Below are 13,902 nucleotides of genomic sequence, written 5' to 3'. Positions count from 1 at the left end.
TCAGATTTTAATCTCAGATACCCAGAAAGTTTGTATTGTGAAAGCCTTATATGGGCAAAATTCCCTTTAATGAGATTCCTCCCATTGATAGGACTCTTGCTCCAGAGAAGCAAGAAAATCAGAGCCATTCAAATCTTTCTTTAAAAAATGAGCCATTGTGTGCTGTTGGAGAATTAGAGCTGTGGACTTTTTCAGAAATTAGAGTCTGTATTCAAGAGCCTTAATTTTCCCAGAAATCAAATGAATGTTCTGAATTAATTTGTAGCAGGCATTCTACAACCCAGTGATGGTTCACTGTCTTTTGCCTATGCTCTGAAAAGACTGGCACACTTGTGTTCTTCTCCATGACTTGGACTCCTGCTGAAATAAAAGAGATGCATTTGTGGAAGGAGAGCTTAACAATTAGAACCTAATTCTCTCATAGTGAATGGGAAAACTGTTCACATAGTGAAAGGAAGCTAATATTAACTGCAGCAAAGCTACACTAAATTAAGAATTTCTGCATTGTGCAGGACTGTACTGGCTTCCATATTATAAAAAGAGAAATTAAAATTCCTTTGTTTTGAATAACTGCTGCATAACCGCTGTAAAGCAGTATTTTATCCTGCCATTTAATTGCATTATTGTGATAATACCAAATTACTTAAGCTTAAAAGCTATCATGAATAGCTGAAAGCAACAATTCTGGCTGACTGCAAAACAGTACTATGCATTTTTATGCTTTTGTGGTTTTTTTGCATCTAAATGCAAGGTTCATAAAACATCAGCAATACGAGGTGTAGCAAGGAGAGAAACGTTTTGTAGAGGATGTTTATTTAGATTTTCTTGGTTTCCTTTCAAACTAAGATTTGTTTACTAGAGGCATTACAATTTAGTGAGACAAATTAGGCTAAACTTTTTATCTCTGGTGGTTTGCACATGCACTGATTGAACTAGTATTTCTTCTAAAGATTGCCTGGGAAGATAAATGAACAAGAGGAGCAATTAGAGTAAGGAAAAACTAAAGATTGGCTGACATGATTTAAGTTTACCGCTAAGGCAGTTTGTCATTTTGTCTCTATAATCTCTATCAGAATTGACTAAAACGGTAAACATAAATCATTATACTAATTTATTTCACCACAGTGTGGTCTGGGAGAAGAAGATTTCATTTTTTTCCACAGACTTTGGGATTCAAGTATTTGCAGAACTTTTTTTTTAATATAGTGGAAAAACAAGCCAGTCTAAAGAATCATTGATTAGTATTTCAGCTTCTTTAAAATCTAATTTTTTTTTTTATGGTAAGCCAAGAAATACCCCTATTACTGTTGCTAAAATAACTGTTAAGAATTCAGAATAAATGGGCATGGATTTGATTTTTTAAGTGACTGTATAAAGCTTAATGCAGGACAAAATGTAATGCAAGGCCATCAGTTAATACTTTACACTAGTCCAGCTAATAGGCAGCATTCTCTCCTGAGATGCATCAGAACAAAATGTGCAGGACGGTGGGACATCTTTGTGGGAGGGAAATCACTAGATATCTGAGGACACCCTGCAGCATAAATCTCCGTGGGCTGTCACTAGGCCTGTTACAGACTCTCCAAAAATAGAGCTCTGTATATCTTCATTAGGAACCATGCTAACAACGCTGCCTTCCTGCAGTTTTATTCAGAAACTATGGATATGGTAAGGTCTATATTATGTTGCTCTTGTCAAGTGAAATATTCCTTATCAATGTCTTGAAAGGACAGATTTTCCAATGTCATTGGCATATCTAAGTCCCTTGGACCTCTCTGGGTGTGAGTGGTCCATCTGGCTCATTGAAGCTCCTTGTAAGCTGCTGCCCGTGTTACTCTCCCAAATCACAAAATGACAGAATCACAGAATGGCCAGGCTTGGAAGGGATCTCAAGGATCATGAATATCCAACCCCCTCCCACAGGCAGGGCCACCAACCTCCCCATTTAATACTAGACCAGGCTGCCCTGGGCCGCATCCAACCTGGCCTTGAACATCTCCAGGACGGGGCATCCACAACCTCTCTGGGCAGCTGTTCCAGCACCTCACCACTCTCTCTGTAAAGAACTTCCCCCTGACATCCAACCTAAATCTTCCAACTTAAAACCATTTCCCCTTGTCCTACTGTTATCTACCCTTTCAAAGAATTGATTCCCCTCCTGTTTGTAGGCTCTGTTTAGGCACTGAAAGGCTGCAATGAGGTCACCCCACAGCCTTCTTGTCTCCAGGCTGAACAAACCCAGCTCCTCAGCCTGTCTTCGTAGAGAAGGTGCTCCCGTCCCTTGATCATCTTCATGTTCTCCCCTGGACCCTCTCCAACAGCTCCCTGTCTTTCTTGTACTGGGGCTCCAGACCTGGACACAGTACTGCAGATGAGGCCTCCCAAGAGCAGAGTAGAGGGGGACAATCACCTCCCTGTCCCTGCTGGCCACCCCTCTGCTGATGGAGCCCAGGATACTATTTGCTTTCCAAGCTGCAAGAGTGCACTGCTGGTCCTTGTTAAGCTTTTCATCTGTCAAGACCCCCAGATCCTCCTCTCACTAGTTTAGTGAGATTTTGTCTGATATTTTTTTCATTGGATACCTGAGGCTGGCTGTTAGACCTGTTAATTCCCATAATTAATGGTAATGTGAGGGAACAAGAAAATGCAGATCCTTAAACATGCTAAAGACTTCCAAACTTATTTGAAAAGGTTCTGAAGTCAAGATAAGCACTAGCAATGGGTCAAGACTGCCAACTCAACCACTGGCATGGCCCTAAAGCATAAAGTTCATATTAAAGTAAAAAATATTACAGTTTTCTCTATACCAGCGAAGCAGAGATGCCAGGCTGATGGCAAGGCAGAAACAAATGTTCCTACTTGTGTGAAGGATCACTGAGTGGATTGAAAAGAGATAAAATGCACCAAGTTTGCCTGAGCAGGGCAGATATTTTATACAAAGAAAACGCTCATCCCAGCTTTGAACTCCAGAGGGCAATAGTCCACAGCACGACAGCTACCTCAGGATCTGCTAAAAAAAAAAATAAAATAAACATTCATTTCTGAAAGCTTTTGTGGTACTACCAACAGGACTGGGATCATACCATGTGAAAATGGTGGCTGCAAAACATGCAGCCAGGATTGACAGAACCACAGCTGGTAGCAAAGTGTGAGACTAATGGAAAAAAAGCAGGAAAAAAAAGTTATCTTGTCTCTGAAAATGCCTTGAAAAGAGTGGCATGCTGCAGGAGAGGCAGTGTAGGACATCGGTGGGCAGGAGCATGTTGTGGAAGCTTGTCAGGAGGGTTCTGTAATCTGAATAAGTCCTGTTGTGTGCTTATTAGCAGTTTCAAATCAAGGATTATATATGTATAATAGTTTATGATTATTTATTCTGATTATACTTTTAAAATAACAATTTTCATGTGCTAAGAATACAGGAATTCTTGCAAGCTACAGCTAAGCTACACATACTCCTGCACAGCACTGCAGTGGATTCTTTCAATCATTAAATCAGAAACAAAAGCATCTACTAAATTACAAAAATACCACTACATTCTTTACCATTACTATTTATTTATTTGTTTGTTTGTTTTGAAATGTGTGCTAAATAGCATCTTTTTTCAAAGGGAAACACTCCCATTCTGGGCAGCGTCACTGGAAATATCAGTGAGATATCTCGAACTTCTGGCATAAAGTCTCCACTGTATTGGCTTTTGTTATGGTCTGGGGTCCATGTGTTGCTCTAGTTCCCCATCAAGAACTGCTGCTCACCATGTACTCCTGCCTCTCCAATTTTCTCCCAGACCAGGGAGTGGTTTTGTTGCTCTGAGCACATTACCCTCACATTATGTGAGACTCTGTGGCATGATCAGCAAAGCAAAGCAGACTACTAACACAACTTAAGCAGAGAGTAGGAAGATAGCAGGCAAGAAAAAAAAAAAAAAAAAAAAAAAAAAAAAGGAAGCCAATGTTTTTGTTTTGGATTTCATTATTTTGAGCTGTCACAAGTCATGTTTGTAGATAGGGTCCTAAAATCTCTGCTCTGTTGGCTGTTACATGCTAACATTTCCTGTCTTCCTAAGGTCAAGGAAGAGCTATGCTTGCTGGTGCCTGCCAGGCTTTGCTCAGAGGAAGACAGTAATCAGGAGGCAGTGAGCAGTCAGCCTGCCACCTCTCTAAGCTGCAGAGAGGTAAGAGATGAAAAACTACTGTGCATGCTACACTTTAATATCTTTTAACAAATCACAGATCAATACACCTGACTCTGTAACTGAGTGCTTTGCTTATGGTGTAAAAATAAACTGCTACTCAGTTTCAGCTTTATGGTTTCCTTTCCCAAATCAGGAACTGGAACAACCATGCAGGGTCCTTACAGTACCAATAAGGCTGTTGGGTGATCACTTATTTATGGAGGTGATACATACAATGCAAGGACATTTCTACCTTTCCTCTTAGTCCCAGAAATGGTCTGTGTGACTGTTTTGTTTTGTTTTGTTTTAATTGAAACTACTTTACAGTAGAAATCCACTTTCTGCTACAGAATATATTAACTTGCCTTTTTAACAGGGCAAGTCCATGCAGCACAGAGCTCAAAACTGCTGGGCTTGCTTGCAACTAAATCTAGATTGTGTTCTGCCGCTGCCTTCATACTGAAAACAACTACATTTGCCTGTTTTAGATACCCGAGGGTCACATTTCCTTCTGCAGAGATAACCTCTTGGGACAGCTGCATTCCACTCAACCCAAGAACCACCATGCAGTGAAACTAAAGGGGATTTTGTCTTCCTTATTTCTCCTTGCAACTGAGAGCAAAGTTTAAGATGGAGATATCTGCACAATACAAAGTGACATTGAGTGAGGTGATCATATCAAAGGAAGAAGTAACACTCAAATTTACATTTAACTCTGTCAGTTCAATACAAGTTTAAAATAGAAGAAGCAAGTCATCTCCATTTGACAACCATGACAGCTATAGCACATGAGTTTGCAAGCCAAGCAGTGAGTGCTCATAGGAGAACAGTTATTCCATATCCAACTTTGCAGGCTGATAAAAAGTAGTTTATTGCTAGCAGAAAATAAGTGACCCAAGCAACTTACTCTCACCAGGTTCAATAAATTTCTTCAGCAACTGATCATGTGGAGAAAATGAAACAAAACTTCCTGAAGTTCATGGAAATGTTGGTAAACACTGACAAGGAAAATTACCACCTAAGGTAGAGTTTAATATAAGAATTATGACATTAGTAAATAACTTGCAAAAATATGAGATGGTAGGAAGTTCTTCTTGAACGAGGTTAAATACCAGCTCTGAGGTTGCAGGTGAATTTTCTGTAAGATTGCCATGGGTAGTGGTATTTCTTAGCAATCCTTCACTAAAGGTAGAGCAGTTACTTATGACACTTGTCCAAGGTGCAGAAGGGACTCCAGACATTCTACAGGAAAAACCAGACAAGCCTGAGGCTACAGTAATAGAGCCAAAATTAATTTAGTCATACAAGACTAGCTTAATAATACAGATACTAGTAAAAATCTTTGCTACAAGTGGGCAGCTTCATACTTAAAAATGAGACAGGGAGGGGAAGAGCAGCTGATCATGGTATGAATCATAGATAAGAAGACAAACTAGTGATGATTTAATTAACAGAAACATTGCACAACAACACTGACAAAAACTCAGTAAGACTTCATGAGGATGTAAGGGACATGTTAGGCTTTTGTGTTTGTTAAATGTAAATGAAGTCTGCAGCGTTGAGAAAGGTATTCTGAGACAAAGCATCATTACTAAGTCATTCCTTTCTACTTATAGCCCTGCTATCTGTACGTAAGATGAAGAGAGTTCCTACTCTCTTTTGACTGAATTTAGAAAAGATAGCTCTTTATGTGTGGATGTTTAATTGCTATAATCCTGTTTATGTATTCCTGTTATTCTTTCACTCACAGACTCTCCTTCTCAGTGTTCTTGTTTGAAGAGATGGTCTTTCAGAGATCTCTTCTGACGGTGACGCCTTTCTGAATATGGAAATGCAGTGTCCTTGGCTTTTGCCAGACCATCTCTTCTTGTGCCATTTGTAAGTTTGGAATCCAAAATATTTCCTCTCTTTTAGATAAATATCAATGATTTCTACAAATCTCAACTAAACTCAACCTTAAAATTCTACAGTTATTTAAAATAAAGTTTTAAGCTTAAGACTAGGTGTATTGCTGATGTATTTGGATCAAAACAGAAGCAATGCAAGCTAAGGAAACAATGTGAATAATGCATTATCCACAACCTACAGTATGACCAGTAGACAGTGGAGTGCAGGTGTTGTGTGGTGCAAGAGAGTCGTTCGGTGGATTTCAAACTCTGTATTGATTAAAAAAGCAAAAAAAAAAATTATGTTGAAACAGACAGTTGGGAAAGTCTTTGTCTCACTGAGCAGTTTAGTATCTATATTTAAAAAATTGAAACAGTAAAGTAGCACTTTATTAGCCACACGTGCAACTAACGCTGCCACGTGTAAATGTGATACCAAGATTTCCATTATTACTGCTGTACGTGTGAAAACTGTGGTTTCAGCTTTACCACGAGCTTTGTCTGTATTGAGAGCATACTGTATGGTGGAAAAAAAGTGTTGCTTTTCTGTAACATGAGTTTATATCCACTACATCTTTGTAGTCTTTTACACCCTGCCCTTTCCACATCTCTCTGTTTCATCCATATGCTTTCTGTGGCACACACTAATTATGGCCTTTGGGGTCCGTGCCTGTTATTATTAGAGCCTTACTGGCTACCTTATTTCTTGAAGACTATTCACTGCAAAAGCATCTTCCAATCTGGCCAGAGATTTTCTGCATCTCAAACACTTAAAAAAGCCCTCGAAAGATTGTTTTCATGCAGAGCCAAAAGGACAAAGTAAAAAACTGTTTTAACCTGTGATCAGACTGTTCTGTACCCAAAACAATGCCACGTTATGCTTAATTCATTTCATTTGTTTTTCTAGGGGTCCTCTATTCAGGCACAACGTACTCAAGTCCATACTGCTCAAGTATATTTTATTCAAATGCCTCTTTCAGAAGGAGAGAAAAGGTATGATGGACGGAACATCTGATTGCTAACAAGAGCTCACACAACTTTCAAAATGCGACATGGCAGGCGTCTCTTCACAGAGTGGGCAAAAGGCACACAGTACCAGGAGACATTAGGTTTTTAAAAGTGAAGTTAAACTGATAAATTAGACCTCATTTATTGAACAGCAGTTACAGCCAATTGCCCAGGGAGTCATTTGACACCTTTGAAGACCCTGCTAACTTAATTGGTGATAGTTTGGGGGCTGAAGGAAACATTTAAGCCTGTAGCAGCAGGACACCGTGCAGCATGAAAATGGAGAAGACAGGCATTCTCACTGACAAGGGGAGTCATATATAGATTTTTGTGTCCATTGTTTTCGCTTATTTGTGTGTGTGCTTTACTCAGTCAATCAAATATAATTGACACCACTGGGTTCTGTTGTTTTGTGGATGACAGAAGCTAATGCAAGGGAAAAAAGCTGGAAGTAAACTTCCCCCTGAAAGGCTGTGTAAAGGTTTTTCCACCGGGCTTGTGACATTTTTTGCTCAATTGTATTAATTGATGTAGTGACAAGGCAGTTGGAAAGATGATGTATACTGATCACTACACTTTTCTTTCTTTTTTTTGGGGGGGTGGGGGGGAGGGGAAGGAGGATCTAGGCATTAACATAAACTCTGCTTTTGTGTAAGCAGTAGGAATGCAGCCAGTGAGAGCTCAAGGTGAAGGTTTCAACACTTGCAGACAGTGTTTATGAAACTAAACATTCACACCTAGATATTGCTACAAAACAAGCAAGGGATGTTGCTTTTAGACTGACTTTGACTCAGTTCACCTCTGTACCCAGCTTTGCTTTTCTGTCCACTTTTTCCCATGCTGTTGTAGTTCTCCCATATGTTCCAGATATTTGCACCAGCTCAAAGGGCATTAAAACTGTTCTGGCTCTTCCCTAGATTTAAAGTACCTCCAAACTCATGTTAGGAGCTTGGTGACCTAAATGAGGTGATAAATGAGATTTGGTTCCCACACACAGTTAGCCAGCCATTTGGCTGGCTCCCAGCTCTGTAGAGCGCATGCATAGGTGATGCCTGGACTCAAGGTACAATGTACTAACTGCCCTATGCATTTCTGTGAGGATCCAGACAAAATCATGCAACACTTACTATTCTTCCTCAACGGCCTTCCACAGAGGACGCTGTTCTTCCAGCACGAAGGAGAAGCCCCTATGTGCGGCTGACCAAGTCCAGAGACAGTGGGAAATTGGCATCACAAGTATAGCTTTCCCTCTGAATACAGTTGCCTGACCTTAATACAGATATTAATCAGTTGAATTCCTAAAGAATGTCACCGCTGGAGCTCGCTCAGTATATAAATTGCATAATTAAAATCTTATTTTATCTGAAAAGGCACCAATGTCAATTCCTTTCTGCTGGTCTTTCATTAAATGGCAGTAGCTAAAAGGGGTGTCTGTGAGAGTCTAGACTACTAAAGGAGAAAGCCAGAGGCCTTGACACAAAAATGGAAGTACGCTTGTGAACCAACACTAGGGGGAACATAGATATCATCTGCAGACACACAGATTGAGTGAACATTGAACCAGTCATATTCTTCTGTTGAATCATTGTCTACAGTCAGTTTACTAAGTTGAGATAATTAACGCATTTCATATGTTAAAACCCTAACTAGAAACCTGGCTTTAAACATTCCACCATTTTTTTTCTGGATCCTGTTACTTATTACTGGCTTAAGACATACAATAAATAACAGCAGTTTTGTTGGCAAATGTGAAAATACATGGTTTCTCTCTTCCTTTATTTGAAAGCAGTAAATTATTTTACCTGGATTTTCACAAATCCCCATGAAAAGTTCAAAATACAAAAGCCGTTGTTGCCCTTTGATTCTAGGCTTCCCCTTGGACATATCAGTGTGCCTGATATCTGTGCTCAGTGTGTGAAACCAATGATGTGCCTTGATTGTAATGTGTGTGCTTCACTACCATGTGAAACAGTCAGGTCTCCTTCAAGGACAGACCCGGGGGAAAAAAATAAAGGGAAACATTTGAAAATTGAATGGTAGGTAATAAAAGCAGATACTAAAACAAAGTATATGATCTTCCTATGTTAATTGTTCAATCAGAAATTCAGAAATTCTTTCTAGTGATTTCTTGGATACCTGTTGATAGACTTTACCCAGGAGAAAAGTGGAGATCCATCAACACGCACCTGTGGGTGCTCCACAGTATTAGACTGCTGTAATTTATAGACTCACAAGTCAATAATAGACTGGATATTACTGGATGAATTAGAAGTTTGTACAAGCTGACGGGACATAAAGAGTCAGTAAGATATGCATTCCTCCTTGAAGAATGTCAGCAACTATGAAAGAGAGAGCTGCAATTACTACACTTTATTGGTGTACCGGTTTTATCAGTATTCCATATCATGACATCATGTGGCAAGCTGTTTTAGTGCTGAAGCACAGTGCCAGGGAAGTGTAATTCTGGGGTCAGAAGTGTCAGCTTACATGTGTTGCAGCTTTCAGTGTACCTAGAGGAAGGTACACTGAAAAGAGACAAACTGCAGACCCTGAAGTCTCCAATACTCCCCATGTGATGTCCAATTCCAGGTAAAAGATGTAGAATAGCACACTGATGGGGAAGAAAACCCCTCGTCTGTTTCCATTAGCATAGCAAGCAACATTATCTGAACTCTTCTTTCACCCATTTGTATGATTTGTTATCTGGAACTCCTTTTTGTATCATAGTGTCTTACATTCTTTTATCATTTGTAGTAAATTAGGTATCCCTCCTTATCTTGGTTGCTTCCTCTGTACCTTTTTCCACCTCAAGGAGAGGGAAAGGTGGGGAAGAGAAGCCCTGTTGCTGGTGATAGAATCAACCAAGCTGCAACAACTGGAAGCCAGAGCTGTCTTCTGAGCACTGCAAACTCTTGGTACAACCATGACATATTTGCATACCTATGGAAAGGAAAACTTGTCTTTGATTAGGAGGGTTAAGGTCAAGCAAGACTGATAAAGACGTCACACTTCAGCAAGAATAGAGTGGAGGTGGCAGAGAACAGAAAGTCATCTGTGTAAGAGAAGAGGATGCCCTTTGGATTTACCCTTAGTATAAGCAGATGAAATACAGTTCTTGTTGAGTCTTTGGCTTTATCTTCTGGATGTGATAGTGTTTTGCCTGATTTTGGATTTCATGGGCTTAGCCTATTTTGATTAGCACCACCTTGCAGGAACAGTAAGACATCATGACTTTCCTTGCCCAAGGATGTGGTGAGGCTATTAATTGGGATCCAAGGACTCCTGAAATGTTTCAGTTCCCCAGCAAATCCTCCTCTCTATAAAAAGAATATCAAACACTCCTTAGAACAGCATGGTCAAGTGAAAATTGGACATCACGGGGATTAGAGAAGACGTATGTCATCCAGTGCCTCTTGACGACACCAAGGGCTGCCCCCATACAACAAAATACTGAAACATAGGCTTAAGCTTAGAAACTCGCTGAAGAAAATTTGTCACATCTGTGAAAATGAAATTGTATTGCCCATGCATGAACTCATAAATTGTGAGAAAGCCAAAACTTATTAATCTTGAAGAAAGACATGAAAGTTGAAATATTCTCCTGGTTAAAAAAAAAAAAAAAAAAAGAGCTATTGGGACTTCCAATTCTGACATCAGATTAATGGAAAGCATTTGAATTCCATGGAAATGTTTTGGTGAATATTCAGACATGGCCCTGCAATGCCTAAGATTGCTTAAATTATTCTCCATGTTGAAGTGGAATGTGACATGGAGTAGATGAATTTTGAAGGACAGTATATCCAATACACTGCTGAATCAAACAGATGACTCATTTCTTCCAGAGCCAGTGTAGCTCTGTCCTCTGAAACCTACTGTTACTACAAGTGGTGGATTCTACCAGGGCATTAGTGTATCACTGTTTTAGTAAATTAGTAGGCAGCTTCCAAAATGTGCAGATAAAGCCAAGGATTTTCTTCTGACTGAAAATACCAACAGCACACAGCTGGAATTCTGGATTTACTCTAAGGTGCAATGAAACAGGCAGTGCTTTCTGATAAGCCCCCTTGAGGTCCTGCAGTGCAGGTCTCCAAAGATAAAGACCTATATAGAAAAGATAATTCGGACATACACTGGGGAAATGAGTTTTACAACATTTTTTTTCCCCTTTAGATCCATTCTTGGTGTTACTTTAACACTGACCTTATTAATGCTGTTATCATTCAAAATTTGATGATACATATTTCAGATTATGCTTCCGTCATGTTGTGTCAGGACATGAAGCAGGAGAATAGCCTTGTGTCTCAGAAAAATTCTGTCAGTGAGTGTTTTGTTCAATTTCTAGCAGGAGAATTTTGTTCTGTACAGCCCTTTTATGAACAGAGAAAACTATTTCCAGTCATTCCTGAAACTGAAATAACTGCACAGTGTGTACAAACTGTGAAACAAATGTACAGGCATTTCCCTCTGCAGATGTTTTCAATTTTCTGCTTAACTCTCTCAAAGTAATTATGACAGTGTGGGAAACTTTGGCAACAGTGGGTGAGTCTGTAATTAGCGTTCTTTCTGTCCTTCATTTTGAATTTTCAAATACTCCTCTGTGATGGGAAGATAAAATCCAGTATAGCCTGAGAGCTGTGGGTCAGCTATCTTGGAGGAAAATGGGCTTAGTTTTCAAACAAAATACAATAAAACTGAAGGTAAATAGTGGATTTCTTGTTTGGGTTACGACCATCCTAACTTAAACTTCATGACAACATTTTTGCTTGAGTTATTCTTCTCTTGTCTGCACAGTAATTACTTAAGTCCAAAGATTAAAAAAAAAAAAAAAATCTTTATGCAAGAAAAAGAAAAAAGAGAGGAACAAAAATGAAACGGAGACTGAATTCATTCAAGGTAGAGCATTTGCCATAGTATTTCGTAATCAATCATCTGTGGGAACTGTGATACTGTGATGCCTTTAGTAAAGATCACTAATGTGTGATATCGCTCATCATTCAACTCAACATCCACTGAAAAAATCCATGCATTGCTAATTACCATTCTTCTTGAAGTATACCAAGTGCTTTGTGAAGACATGCACAAACATGGCTTTTACCCAAATGGCTTTCAGTGCATGCTTCTGCTGTATCGTAACAAAAGCAACAAAAATAGTGGCAGAAGGGGGTGTAACTCAGTGTAGAAGGGGCTTGTGTGTGAACTGAGGAATTGAATTTTCTTCAAAATATGAACTCACAGTGATACTGATCCCTTACTACTTACTCATAACATACATGCTTTTCAGTAGCTGATAAAACTGTTGACTACTGATAAAATTCTTTTGTTTCCAAATCCTAAATTTTGAATTGTCTAACACATCCTTTAGATGTCTATAATTACCTATGTCATAACAATATGCAGATAAACTATGGTACATATTAGTTAACGTGCTAGATAGTACAAGTCTACGTATAACTGTAATTTTGTTTTGCTTTATCTACATGTACATGAAAGTGCACATGCCAAATGAACTCTCAATACTTTGTGTTTCTCCTCTTAGGTCTTTGATAAGGAAATTTTTTCTTAAGATACCCTGGGATCCTAACTCATTCTTGCTGAAATCATGGTGTACAGTGAATGGATGGTTTATATCAAGACAGAGAAGGCTGGAACAACTGTATGTCAACTGCTGTTGTATCAGTAGTGCCCTAAGACTTATCTCCAGGTTACTGAAAGAAGCCACCATGCAACACTTCTGCAGTTTCCCATCTGCAGCTCTGCTGAATGAAGTCTGAGGGTTAATTCTCCCAAAGTAAATGGTGTGGGAGCTCTCTTTTTAAATGTAACCATTAGTGAAATGCCTGTGTAATTAGTCTTATTTAATAGAATTCATCAGGAAGCAGTATCTTTTCGTAGTTGTAATTAGTATCTAAATTATGCACACTAGCTGAGGGTTTTAGTAAGGCTTCAAAGGAGTCTTGGTCTGAAAAGTGCATCAGGGAAGCAAACAATAGTTTAACTAGTAGCATGTACAGGTGGTCATGTGCATGAAGAGACTGTTGTAGGTGTATATTATTTATCATAGAATCATAGAATGGCCTGGGTTGGAAAGGACCACAAAGCTCAGCTAGTTTCAACCCCCTGCTATGTGCAGGTCACCAACCAGCAGACCAGGCTGCCCAGAGCCACATCCAGCCTGGCCTTGAATGCCTCCAGGGATGGGGCATCCACAGCCTCCTTGGGCAGCCTGTTCCAGTGCATCACCATCCTCTGTATGAAAAGCCTCCTCCTAATAAATAACCTAAACCTCCCCTGTCTCAGTTTAAAACCATTTTCCCTTGCCCTATCACTATCCACCCCTGTAAACAGCCATTCCCCCTCTTGTTTATATGCTCTCTTCAAGTACTGGAAGGCCACTGGAAGGTCTCTCCGGAGCCTTATGATATGTCTTAGATAATTCTTCTGAAATGAGCATGCTTAAAGTGTAAGATTTTGCATTTTGTTGAGAACTTCATCAATCGATGTTCAGGCAAGTATCATAGAGACAGTGGGTTTCATATGAATGCAAGCAGTTGCAAATATTGATTACAAAATCAGAAACTTTTTTAGTGAATAAATGAAATAATGTTTTTTTGTACAGCGCTCTTGTCGCCTTTCTACTTACTCTATACATTCAAGGACATTCAAGCTGAATAGCAAAACTTAGTAACACAATAAAAACACAGAAGGGTTTGGAAATGTAGAGCCCTTACACCTCAGCTTTTGTTGAACATATGAAAATGCCACACACGCATAAGCTTTGTGCAATCACAGTGTGTGTGCGTACGCTTGCATTTGCCAAGCAGGATGACTTTTTCAGC

At 39.4% G+C, this 13,902-nt stretch overlaps 1 long non-coding RNA gene across 3 annotated transcripts; it reads left to right on the top strand.

Moving 5' to 3' along the window:
* The first annotated feature begins 4,000 nt into the window (after window positions 1-4,000).
* LOC128089334 (uncharacterized) lies at window positions 4,001-13,304 on the top strand. Of its 3 annotated transcripts, XR_008210487.1 has the most exons (4): window positions 4,001-4,172; window positions 5,923-6,050; window positions 6,966-7,051; window positions 12,603-13,304. It is a non-coding gene; the product is annotated as an uncharacterized LOC128089334 (long non-coding RNA). The 3 variants fall into 3 exon arrangements; XR_008210486.1 differs by lacking the exon at window positions 12,603-13,304 and having other exon boundaries at window positions 6,966-7,625; XR_008210488.1 differs by lacking the exons at window positions 4,001-4,172; window positions 12,603-13,304 and adding an exon at window positions 4,699-5,195 and having other exon boundaries at window positions 6,966-7,625.
* Window positions 13,305-13,902: the final 598 nt, after the last annotated feature.

This window comes from Tympanuchus pallidicinctus, unplaced genomic scaffold, assembly GCF_026119805.1.
Source record: "Tympanuchus pallidicinctus isolate F22 unplaced genomic scaffold, pur_lepc_1.0 scaffold4, whole genome shotgun sequence".
In the NCBI taxonomy this organism is placed as follows: domain Eukaryota; kingdom Metazoa; phylum Chordata; class Aves; order Galliformes; family Phasianidae; genus Tympanuchus; species Tympanuchus pallidicinctus.
The sequence above is the reverse complement of the archived record's forward strand: the minus strand, read 5'-3'. Positions and strand labels throughout refer to the sequence as shown.